The following is a 13,333-nucleotide window of genomic DNA, read 5'->3' on the forward strand; positions in this document are numbered from 1 at the left end:
GGCCTAGCAAGATAAGTAGAGCATTTGTATCTCTAGGTCTCCGAGTTAATGATGCCAGCAGTCTCCGGACCAGCCAAATTGTAGTGGATTTATTATTTACATTACAACTGCATTTAAAAATGAAAACATATGTCTACATTTTCAGTGCTTTGAAAATACCATTGAACATGCTGTAGAATTTTATATCCAGTAACAGGATGCAATTTTCCTATCAAATAAAATTTCTGTTTGTTTTGTGTACTCTCTATTATTATGGAAATTTCACAGTTTATCAGCTATGGTGAAGTCGACTGCACTGAGCAGGCCACTTATAAGAGCTATTTTCTTTCACCCCCGCCCCCAAATCCTGATTCCCTTTATCTTTGTGCGGATATTGTTTTATGCTACTAATAGACTTTTTTGTTGTTGTTGTTTTCTTTTGATGCAAAATAACCTGATTCATAGGAGAAAGGCAAATGTTTTTTAGAGCTCTCTGGTGGAATTGATAGTGTACTAAAATAACTAGCAAGGGAGCATGTTGGTGGGATCCTATGGTCTCACTTCCCTCCTCCTGCCTCTGTTGGTAATGCCTTGCTGAAACCAACAAATAAGAAGTTGCTTAAGGCCCAGTTAATTTTGCTGACTTCTGCAAAGTATGCCTGATTTGGTTCCTAGTGATTGTTAGAGTAATGATAACTTATAGCATGGCTGGGCAATTTTGTAAGAAACCCCCTCTTCCAGGAGCAATTTAGAGGTGCTTCTTTCTTCTTCTTCTTCTCTTTTTTTTATTGCAGTGCGACAACAGCAAGTACCCAAATCCTGTTAGCAAATAATGTGATTTCGGAGCTTGGGTTCTGGACTAACAATGTTACTGGGTGTGTGTCACAAGCTATGCGATGAAGTTAATAGTCGCATGTTTTGAAAAATACACAGTGTTTGAGTCTTGTAGTTCCTGTTTTCTCTAAAAGTGGTCTTCAAGTCTTGTCCCTGTCTTGTTTTAACTTGTAGTCTCGGGCTTGGCTGACTTGTGGACTTTGAGCAGGAGGGTCAGATCAGCTGACAAGGCAAGTAGAAATGTGGTGGGAGGGTCCTTCTCTGCGTAGGGCCCCGGAGGATGGTAATTTAACCCGTAAGTCTGAGAGACTTTTTAGGGAAAACATTCAGAAAATATCCACATGAGTAAAGTGAGAATTAAAAGAACAAATGAATGTTTCCGGTAGCGTGCCTTTGTTATAATAAAACCATGTCAGTTAATCCCTGTGACTAACAGCGTGACCTTTGAGGTTCGTTTCCACTGCTTTAGAGCTGTCTGACTATGGGCAATTCTATTCATCCTCAGTCTTGGTTTAATAATATCTCATAAGATTGTGGCAAACATTAAAAATTAGATGATGTATGTGGTACACAGTTTTGGCACATAGTAAGTGCTCAGTGATGGCATCGATGTCGTTAATCAGCCTCCTGACATCCACTTTCTTATCCTGGCATTCAAGGACAAAGTCCACTGCTCTGGTTTCCCCCATTGGTTGATGTTGCTTAGTAATAGGTGCTAGGTATCTAGCAGGCCCTTGACAAATTCTTTTTTTTTTTTTTTGACAAATTCTTGAAAAACAGTAGAATGAATCCATCAATAATATAATTATAGTGGTGTGTATGTGTGTGTCCTCAAAAGGAAAATTCAACCCTAATATATTAAAGTGCTTTCGATGACACATAAATGACTGGTCACCAAAGATTTCTTTGCATTAGAAATTTTATATGTTTGTTTTAAAATCCTAAATGAAACCCAATACCAAGTGGATAAAAGCCTAGTCACTCTCAGAGCCACCCAGGCCCTCAGTGACTTATCTCTGTCTCATCTCCAAAGCCTCTCTGAGCCTCCCTGTGGCATTCCAGAGCTCAGAGGAGCTGCGGTGAAAACTATTACCCTAAAGAATCACTAAAATGAATGTCTCAATTTACTATATGTTATTGGGCTGTTTTAATAGTGCTTAAAAAAACTTTTTTTTTTTTTTTTGAGGGGCAAAGTTCAAACTAAAAACTGAATTTCAGGTCATGTGTACATCCCATAATTCCAGACATCTCAGCCACTACGACCTGGCGATAATAAGCCCTGTTTTTCAAGGAAGGAGTCTAAGGGGAAATCTAAAATTATGAAGTACAGGAAACATCAAGCATATGTTCAAATGTACCGAAGTCTCTGACTTTCCATGCTCTGGTCTCGAATCTCCCTCTGTCCCAAGACTTCCAGGGATGATATCTTTCTTCTCATTGGTGCCGGGTCCCTTAGTACTCCTAATTATACAATCTCCTCTTGCTTTTAGTGACCTCCTTCCTCTCCTTGTTTAAATCTTACACTTCTTTCAAGTTCTAAGACAAATTCTCTCTCTCCTAGGGTAGAGTTTCCCACCACTGCCTCCATTATTTAGACCCACACAGTGTAGCATTTAATTGTTTTGTGTTAGCTTTTTCTTTCTAAATAGGTCACATTCTCCTTGGGGGCAAAGATTATGCTTTAGTCTCCCTCACTTCTCACTCGGAGCCTCTCCAAGTGATAGATACCTAGTAGGTGCTGATTAAATATCTGTTGATTGATTTCCTGCAAACTCCTGGGAAAGCAGTAGCCCAACCAAGGCAGTGCTCTGGATCTCCCTTTTGGAAGACATTCTTCAGGGAATGGGAAAAAATCCTTCAAAAAGTCTTTGTCAGTGAGTGTGTGCTTTGAATGTGCTTCTAATGAGGTGCATGCAGGGTTGGGGGGGCTGTAAGAGGGGCTGTTTTCCCCTCCTTTTGCGGAGCAGGAGGGTGAGGGGTGGAGTACCCCCCAGGGGCACAGGGACTCTGGGGCTCCTGCTTCTGGGTAGGATGTAGATCAAAAAAGGAATGCTTGTACGTTTATGCCAGCATCTAAGTTCGCATAGGGTATGGCTCTCACTCACCAACCAGGAAGAAGAGGGCTCTAACTCTGATGACTTACAGCTAGAGAGAGAGAGAGAGATCCCCTTTGGGGTTGATAATATTCTCTTAAGTCGGAGGGGGGAATCCTTTTTTTTTTTTTTTTAATTAACTTTTATTGGTGTTCAATTTACCAACATACAGAAAAACACCCAGTGCTCATCCCGTCAAGTGTCCACCTCAGTGCCCGTCACCCATTCCCCTCCAACACCCATCCTCCTCCCCTTCCACCACCCCTAGTTCGTTTCCCCGAGTTAGGAGTCTTTATGTTCTGTCTCCCTTCCTGATATTTCCCAACATTTCTTTTCCCTTCCTTTATATTCCCTTTCACTATCATTCATATTCCCCAAATGAATGAGAACATACACTGTTTGTCCTTCTCCGATTGACTTATTTCACTCAGCATAATACCCTCCAGTTCCATCCACGTTGAAGCAAATGGTGGGTATTTGTCGTTTCTAATGGCTGAGCAATATTCCATTGTATACATAAACCACATCTTCTTTATCCATTCATCTTTCGATGGACACCGAGGCTCCTTCCACAGTTTGGCTATTGTGGCCATTGCTGATAGAAACATCGGGGTGCAGGTGTCCCAACGTTTCATTGCATCTGAATCTTTGGGGTAAATCCCCAACAGTGCAATTGCTGGGTCGTAGGGCAGGTCTATTTTTAACTCTTTGAGGAACCTCCACACAGTTTTCCAGAATGGCTGCACCAGTTCACATTCCCACCAACAGTGGGAATCCTGATAGAAGGAGTTTGCTTGAGCAGTGGTGAAAGGTGAAAGATGACTACAAATTAGCTCCACACCTCTATGTCTGGCTTCTTCATGATGTACTAGGGCTTAAAAGCTCCTTTCCAGGGCAGAGATGGGGCACAGTGTCCCTAAGCAATTAAGAGTAAAGCTTCAGTGCCCTAAAGAGAAGGAAACAAAGGAGAGGCACTAGCAGGACTGGACTAGATGGGTACAGGACGAGGAAAGCTCCTTCCTCTTCTCTGGTGAGAGAAGGAACATGTAGATGCAGGTCTCTGTGAGCACACACACTTGAGAGTGCTGTTGTGAGTTGCTGAGGTGCATGCAGACGTTAACAAGCCACTGCTGTGAGGCCGATGTGCCTCTGATAGCTCGAGGATCAGACTATATAGAGAATTTGAGGTGGGGCGGATTGCCTTATTTGAGATATTTGAACAAGTATCACTTACTCATTTAGCTAAATATTCAATAAGAAGGGAAACCGAAGATTCTTGGGTCTTTACTGATTCTGGAAATCAGTAATTACCTCCAACAGAAATGGACACCAGTCCCAGAGATGCTGGTGAAGCACACACATGACTTTGCTGTCTGCTGGCTAACTATTAGCAGGGGTCACCTGGAAAGTAAATACAGATTGCTTATTGATCAAATGGAATGGTCCCTGATGTGGATATTATCATTGTGAAGTGGAATTTTTGTTTTTGTTCTGGGCCCTAAATATTTCCTTTTATAAAATTATTATTTTGGGGGTGCCTGGGTGGCTCAGTTGGTTAAGCATCTGCCTTTGGCTCAGGTCAGATCCCGGGGTCCTGGGATTGAGCCCCACATTGGGCTTCTTGCTCACTGGGGTCTGTTTCTCCCTCTCTATCTGCCTCTCCCCCACACCCAGCTTGTGCTCTCATTCTCACTCTCTCTCTCAAATAAATAGAATGTTTTAAAAAATTAAAATTATTATCTTTAAAATAATGCCTTTGAAATGATCGTGGACTACATGAAAGACTCACACACACAGGCCCTGGTTCCTTTACCTCTCCTCTTGAATCATTGACTTGTGCCTCTGCTTAACATCTCTTGGGATGGTTTCTGTATCTCTTTCTGGGGGATCTTTATGTCTTCATATGAGTCTCACCTAGGGGTTCTTTATGTTTTTATTTTTAATTAAGTAAATTGTATGCCCAATGTGGGGCTTGAACTTTACAACCCTCAGATGAAGAGTCACATGCTCTACCTACTGAGCCAGCCAGGTGACCGCAGGGGTTCTTAATGTTGTAAAACTCCTAGCATCTCACAGGGGTATCAGAGAGATCGTTTTTTTGTGACACTAGGAAAGGAAGAGCAGATGAGGGGAAGAAATGGCATTTTTGATGGAAAATGACATAAGCAGGTTTGGATGGTCGAATATGCAGTAGGCTGTCTGCTATTTCTCTGTGTTCCCAGGGGATGTTCATAGCAGGGACTATGCCAAGCCAATTGCTAGTTTCATTTTACCTATGCTCCGCTTGACAGTCTGGCAGCGGGAGGGGCGGGGGGGAGGCCTGCCAAGTGGAAGACACTCTTCAATGTGACCTTTTCTCATGACGTACATTGAGAAGGAAGAGGGGAGGACAGGAGGGGATGAAGGTCACATTATGTCCAAGAGGAGAGGTGGCGGGAGAGAAAACCCCTCCTCAGTCACTCTCCCTGATGACTGCAAGGGTCTGCTAGTGTCCTCGTTCTCAAGTGGGGTCTGGGGGCCTCTGGGCTTCCTGAAGATGCTCTTGGGGATCTATGAGGCCCTCTTTTTCCAACTATCTTTCTGTGTGAAGCTAGGTGTTCTTCAAATACATCAATTAAAACAACACATTGCAAAAAATTGAATGCAGAGGCAGAGAATCTAGTTCTTTTATTTAGACAGACATTAAAGAGATATACAAAAACATAAAGCAGCATTACTTTTCTAATTTTTGTTTTGTAAATAATAGGTTATTTTAAAAAATAAAAAAATGCTATTTGTGTTATCTAAGTCTTATTTATATTAACATGTCATGGATTTTTTTGTTCTTTTAAAATAAACCACTACAGGGCAGCCCAGGTGGCTCAGCAGTTTAGCGCCACCTTCAGCCCAGGGCCTGATCCCGGAGACCCCGGATCAAGTCCCGCGTTGGGCTCCCTGCATGGAGCCTGCTTCTCCCTCTGCCTGTGTCTCTGCCTCTCTCTCTTTCTCTCTCTCTCTGTCACTCATGAATAAATAAATAAAATATTAAAATAAAATAAATAAACCACTACATGAATATTCAATAGTTTTCTGTTTTGATTTCTACTGTGGTCAATACAGATAGAGATAACTCACAGAAACGAAAGATCTTTGGGGTTCTCCGATAGTTGAGAATGTAAAGAGTTTGAGTTGATTGTTGAGAAACCAAAGAGTTTGTGAACTGTTTCTCCAGGGAAGAGCTTCTGTGTTCTGGAACCATTGCAGAAACAATGATCCATAAATAAGGCAAATACATTTTAGGGACATGTTAACCCTAAAAAGATAGGCCTTCCTCTCGAAACCACGGGCTTAAACAAAGTGGCCCCACCTACCTCAGGCCTTCCTTCTTCCTATGGCTGTCTACATGAAACACTCCATACTCCCTTGTACAATATAAACAGGAGGATGTGTGCTTAGTCCATAGGTTAAATGAAAATGTAGGGACTTGAATTTTGGTCTGGGCCCCTCTGTTGTTTTCACAATGAGCATATTTTTTTAAAAAGATTTTATTTATTTATTTGAGAGAGGGAGTGTGAGAGAGAAAGAGCACAAGAAGTGGGGGGGGGGGGGGGGGTTGAGGCAGAGGGAGGAGCATATTCCCCACTGAGCAGGAAGCCTGATGTGGGGCATGATCCTAGGACCCTGGGATCCTGGCCAGAGCCAAAAGCAGATGCCTAACTGACTGAGCCATCCAGGTGCCTCACAATTAGCATAATCTTGCATGGATGAATTCATGCCTTGAAAATGAATAATTTTAGTTCATTTTGCAGTGAAGTTATGAAGAAAAAGAACTCTCTCTCTATGTCATCTATAGAATCCTGATCACTATACTCAAGAGCTGGAGAATTCCCCTCCACTGCTGACAGCTGAGGAAGAGGTGTTGTGAGGCAGGTGTCGCTGATGTTGGAGAACATGGGTCTCTTCTGTAGGTGAGTGGCTGGAAATCCTATGACCTGGGATTTGGTAGACTTCCCCTTCCTCTGCATAAAAAGCAGACCTCTTCTCTCAGGTAGATCCTCTTCACCAGAGGACAGAGAGTGAGGAACTGAGTCAACACTGCTGGATGATTTGCCCCGAATTCCCCAGTTTGGTGCCTTTAACCTTTCCTGGCAAGGAATGAGTGAGAATGTGCAGGGAGGTGATGCGTGTGATGCTGGTGCAGTACCCTCTGCACGGGAGTAGGTGCAAGCATTATTCCCCAAGCACATTCCTTTATTCATCAAGAGTTCCTGAGTGTCTGCTTTGTGGCTTCCACTCTTACTGCTTCTGAGAACCAGCCTTGAGTAGGGAGTTTCATGGAGCAAGGGAGAAGCTGGGAGGCAAAGAGCCAGCCTGTTTGCAGCCTATACAAACCCAAGGTTTTCTATGCAAGGATTACACAATAATCCTTGTGGGAGGAGTCAGAGATTGGCAGCAAGATCCAGAGTAGATCTTAAAAATCCTCATCACAAGAAAATGAAAGAGAGAAAATTCTGTATATGGTGACGGATGTCAACTAGACTTATTGTGGTGATTCATTCTGTGATGTGTACAAATATTGAATCATTAGGTTATATACCTGAGACTAATATAATGTCATATACCAATTATACCTCGAGCATCATCATCATCATCATCATCATTATCTAGCCTATAGATTCATGAGCTCAAAGCTGGGGCAATAGGTCAGCACCCGAGGCACAGGAAGAGTAAGTAAGGCAGGGGGTATTCTGGACGGATGTCTTGCTTCCTGGCTTACATATCTGCAGCTTCCCTCCAGGAGGCAGCAGGTGTTTTGTGAACAGATGACTAAGGTTTGCTTAAGGGCCAAGGGTAGAGTGATCAGAGTTGGATTTCAGAAAAAGAATTTGTTCCATACCTACTGTGTGCTAGATGCAGGCACTGGCCCCAGGATGGTTCCAGGGCCTCCCAGTCTCAACTGTCGTGGCCTACCCACCTTTCTGGAGGATGGAATTGAGGACACTTGGTAACCTACTGCAGCATACATGGCAGATTGGCTACTGCCATTATCCATCATCACAGCCATGGTGGACCCCAAGCTTCCTCAAACACCGCTGCCCGTATGTGTAGGGTGTGTGTGTGCTCTGCTCTCCCTGAAAGGCCATTTCTCCTGACACTACCCCTCCTGGTGGGCTTGTCTTCTAAGTACTGCTGTGCTAGCTCCAGTGTTCTTGGAGGGTATCCCCCCTCACTCCAGTGAATCACAACTCTGTTGCTCCAAGGGTCTTGCTCTTTGCATTTTACAGTGAACTCCACTGAAAAACTTAGAAGAGTGCCCCTGAATCAGAGCTGGCAAGTCCTCAAAGGTCACCTTTTGGTGGTACATCAGTTGTATTCTCCACTCACTTGGAGCCAGTGTCTGAAGGTGGATCATGTGTTGGGTGATCCAACGGTTTGTGGTCCAAACCGTGACAATTTGAAGAATGAGTGGAAGTGCTATAAATAATTATACCAGGACAACAGGGGTACTTTCTGGTCTTTCCTCTAACATCTCTCATTTTTTTAGGGTTAGTGGACAGATGCCCAATTATTAGACTGACAGTTTCCTTTTTATTTTTCTCTCAAGAAAGCCTAGGGAATTCTCATGGAAATTGTACTCTTCTTGACCTGTTCTGCTAAAATAAAAACAGTAGCTAGCATCTATATAGCACCTACCATAACTTAAGCACTATTCTATGTGCTTTTACATGTGTTAATTTATTCAATCTTCACCATCCCCTGAGACTGATGGCCTAGTTTTATTCCCATTTTACAGACAAGAAAACAGGAGCACAGAGGTTAAACAAGTTTAAATATTTATTTATTTATTTATTTATTTATTTATTTATTTATTTATGATAGTCACACACAGAGAGAGAGAGAGAGGCAGAGACACAGGCAGAGGGAGAAACAGGCTCCATGCACCAGGAGCTTGACGTGGGATTCGATCCCGGGTCTCCAGGATCGTGCCCTGGGCCAAAGGCAGGTGCCAAACCGCTGCGCCACCCAGGGATCCTGGTTAAACAAGTTTAATAGCTAGTTTGCCTAGCTAGTAGGTAGCAGAGCAAGATTTGAACCTGGGAGGCTCCAGAGCCTGTACATATAAGAACTATGCCTTCCTGCCTCCCTCCTGCACCCATTTAGTCCAACAGACATTTATCGAGGAACTTGTATATGCCTGGAAGAGTTCTGGGTGTGGCGGTACCAAGGAGAATGGACATGATGATGCCTGCCTCAGTTCCCCAGTGAGGAGGCTCAGTTTGGCCCACCCTTGTATGGGTAAAATAACATATAGGGTCTCCTCCAGGGAGCGTCAGTTATACCCTCACATAACATGTGGTTTTTTATTCTGCTCACAAGTTATCCTATTTGGATGGCTACTGCCAAGTTACCTTGGCTCCCAGTTCTTAGACTTCCTTATTATGAGCCGTCCTTTGAACCCATAAACAAAATCTTTCAGTCAGAGGCAGTGGTCTCAAAGCAGTGTGCACTATTTATGATACTGCCAAGGGAGCGTTCTCAGCAGGCCAGGAGGGTTAATCAGAGCATTCTGGTGGCTTTCTCTACGATTGCCAATACCCCATGCTTTCTTGTTTGGGGGTACTCTGGTTTTGCAGAAAGGAGGAAGGGAGCAGAGTCTCCAGGGATGTTTTCTGAACATGCTCTTCAAAACATCTGATATGTATGACAACTATATACAATATGGGCGATCCTGGTAGAGTTTTTTTCTAAGAATTCATAATGTCTAAACACAGGCATTCGCATAAAACGAGGGGAAGGTTTTAATCTTGGAGTGGTACAAAGGGCTTTTTTTTTTTTTTTTTTTTTTTGGCATCAGCACAATTGTGAGAAACAGAGCACTTATTGTTTAGCATGTCAGGGCTCTGTGCCCGCCAAGGAAATGCTGATGAAGTAGTTCCAGTTGTGGGGGTGGGGGGTGCTGGTGGTGGTAAGGGGGTGGCAGGCTGGGGAGGGGGTCCTCAGAAGAAAATAAGAAAGCAAATGAATAAGAGTGTTTCATTTAGCCCACCCTTCAGGACGTCCTTCCAGGAGTGTCAAGGCAATGATGTGCACATGCCTGTCCATGTGTTTAAAGTCAGAAAAATTACAAAAATGAACAAGGACAACTAGTGCCCTGACTGCCCCAACTCAATGGTATTGTTTTGTCTGCTTTGATTTATATAGTGCTGTGCTGCGTACAAAGGACATGGGCATTCCTTCTCGTCTGAGTCCCACACCGTCTCCAGATAATGATATTTGACACACTCTGAAGGATGTTAGGATGTTAAAGCAGGGTGTTTCCAGGCAGAGCGTTTCTCAAACATAGTTTTCCCTAAATGAAGAACTATCCAGTATGTTGAGGTTAACCTGTTATCCAACTAAATTGAGCGCTGCTTGTTGAGGGCCCCACCCAATGAGAGGTCTATCTGTTGACACTTTGTAGGGGTTAGGAATTGACTGTGACCAGGGTCACCTCTCTTACTTTTATGGCTTTGCAGAGGTAGGTCACGATGGGCTATGTTACAGATGGGAAGAGTATGGCTCAGAGGGTATAAAAGACTTCTTTTAAGTATTAGATCCAGGACCCAAGGCAAAGCTGGTCAAAGGGCACCAACTTGCCATGGGCCCACCCCATTTCTTCCTGGGAATGCTGTATGGACTCTTAAGGAAACTTTTTCCTCGTGTGTTCACACTCCGATTAATGAACTTTACATTTTGGAAAGGACACTCCTAGAGAACAGGAGAGAGAGAGAGAAAGAGAGAGAAAGAGAGAGAGTGTGTGTGTGAGTCACAGACAGAGACAGAGACAGAGATAGAGTCTTGTTAATGCAGATTGAGCCCAGCCCTAAGTTGCAAGGGAGTCTTCCCTCCCATTTTATTATAAAACTTTTCATACATACGACAAAGATGAAAGAATTTTATAGTGAACATATGCGTATTACATTCTGCCGTTAATAGTTTACTACAGTTATTCAATCATGCATCTCTTTATCTATCCACCCATCTAATCATCCATCTAGCCATAGCTCTATTGTGTCTTTTCTTGATGCATTTCAAAGTAAATTGCAGATATCAGTGCACTTATTTAGGGAATAATTCATAAGGCATATGTTTAACTTAAATTCAGTGTTTGTTTATAGTTTTCTTTTGATGTAAGACTTACATGCACATCTACTGAGCTTTGGTAAATATCCCAGCCCCCCTCAAGACAAAAAATACCCCCATCTCCTCAGAAAGGTCCTTGACGCCCCTTCCAGTCCATTCCTGCCTCCTTCCCCCTAGCTGACAACGGCTCCGAGTTTTCCACCGCTGCACTCTTGGGTGAGGCTTCATCCACTCGGCATAACATTTTTGACACTCATCCATCCCTACTGTTGCGGGTATCAGGAGTTTGTTCCTTTTATTTGAGTGTACGAACATGCTATCGTTGGTTTATCCATTTTTCCCACTGATGGGCTTTTCTCAGCTTTAGGATTTCACGAATAAAGCTGTTAGGAATATTCTCGTACACGTCTTTTTGTGAATATATGTTTTATTGCTCTTGGGTAAATGTCTGGGAGAAGCTTACTGAGTCAGAGGGTAGGTGTATGTTTAGTTTGATAAGAAGCTGTCAGCCCATTTTATAGCACCGCCGATAATGCGTGGTGGTTCTGGGTGCGCGCATCCTTGCTGGTGTTTGGTGGTGTCTGTCATTTAAAATGTAGCCGTTCTGGTGCGTGTCTAGGTGGACAGTTGGTGCTGACAGCAGTGATGATAACCGTGATGGAGGGGTAGATGTCTCTCTAGCACAAAGTACAGTTGATACTCCTGGGTTTACTGGGAAACTCATAGCTCTAGCTCTGGAAGTCCCCGCCCTCGTGGTTTCTGATTGACAGATGAAAGTGCTTGGGGCAGTTCTGATTTTCAGGCTAATGCTCCTCGTACAATAAGCTCACTTAGGGCTTCTTTGTGTAGCCTGGATGCTTCGCTTTAACCCCGGTGACATTTCTTAGCTCTCCTTCTTTGTCAGACAAACCTCTTAGGCCGGATTGCAATTTCTCTTCCTTTTCAGAGTTTTCACCCAGCGGAAGGTTGATGATTCAGATGTCAAGAGAGGCAGACTCCAAATAAAATGCAGAATAAACAATTTTGAAGACTTAGACCTCTCTTTTCTGTCTTTGTTACTTCTCAAGCCTCTTCTGATTCCCACAGAATAGTATGAAAAAAAACCCTAAACAAGCTCGGAGTTAGGAGAGCTGGCCTTTGAACTTAGCTGTGCGGCTAATGCTGCTGGGTCATTTCATTCATCTGGATTGGATGCTTTGACTTTTTGGGCCATGGTTTCCTTGCTGGTAGAACGAGGCTGAAACAAATTATATTTAAGGCTTCATGCTTTTCTGAAATTTCCAAATCACTTTCTATTCTGTTTAGAAGAAACTTTGTAATGCTTTAATGTAAACATTCTACTTAAAACAATTTTAAGTGGTCCTACAGTATTTCTTTCATCCCCTCTAGCACTTTAATGACACCCCGACATATTCCCGGTGACAGGTATCCCTTTTACATATTGACTTAAAGGTTTCCTTAATGACACCTTTGACTGTTATCAGATGCTGCACTTCACTCTGGTATAGAAGGATTTTATCTCAAACGATGGAAGTGCTGGGTGACTTGGTATTTATTTCATACGTGTTCTGGGATCTTTATGGGCCGGCTAGGTGTTTGCACTGGATTCATTAATTTTCTCCCACTTACGTCATTACTGTTCGGTGTCCAGTAGCATTCTATAATTGGGTGGTATGGCAAAGAGAGAAGAGTGTGAGAAAGAATGTTTCCGTGGCTGCCTCCTGCCTGCAGGCAGTCATTCTGGTGCAGAAGGAAGGGAGATGGGAATAGCTAGAGAGGGTTGGCTTCAGGGGAAACGGACAGCCCAAATCGCAGTGAAAACCAGATATAGGGTTGAAGAGATAGAGTCTGCGATAAAGGTGTTTTCCCTGGCACTGCTGCTAATGCCTTGGCTGCGTGGGAGATTTTCCTGGGTTTTTATTCCCTGCGATCCCAGGAAGAGCAAGTATCCTGGTCACAGAAGAAACCTTCAACTACAGCTCAAACATGGGCCCCCAACCCTCTCAAGCTATAGGGTTTCCAGCACAGAATGCTGAGCAAACACACCAGGTGCCTCTCCGCACTGATTGTGGGTTTTGGTGCTAACCAGAGAGCTCTGCAGATGATGCTGAAGGTCACATGAAGGTAGAGGATCCGCAAAACAGCACGACGCACCACCCAACTGCAAGCTAATTGGGAAGGAAATGATTTCAAACTGACAGACTGTGGCCTGATAACCGAAATCTCACAGGGACAAAAGGTTCGTGTCATTTAAAGGGGTAGCTTTGCCTATTTAAATTGCGCAAACAAAAGAAATGAAAACCCCCTCGTGGGATGGGAAGTTC

The sequence above is a fragment of the Vulpes lagopus genome, chromosome 1 (assembly GCF_018345385.1).
Source record: "Vulpes lagopus strain Blue_001 chromosome 1, ASM1834538v1, whole genome shotgun sequence".
NCBI classification, from domain to species: Eukaryota; Metazoa; Chordata; class Mammalia; order Carnivora; family Canidae; genus Vulpes; species Vulpes lagopus.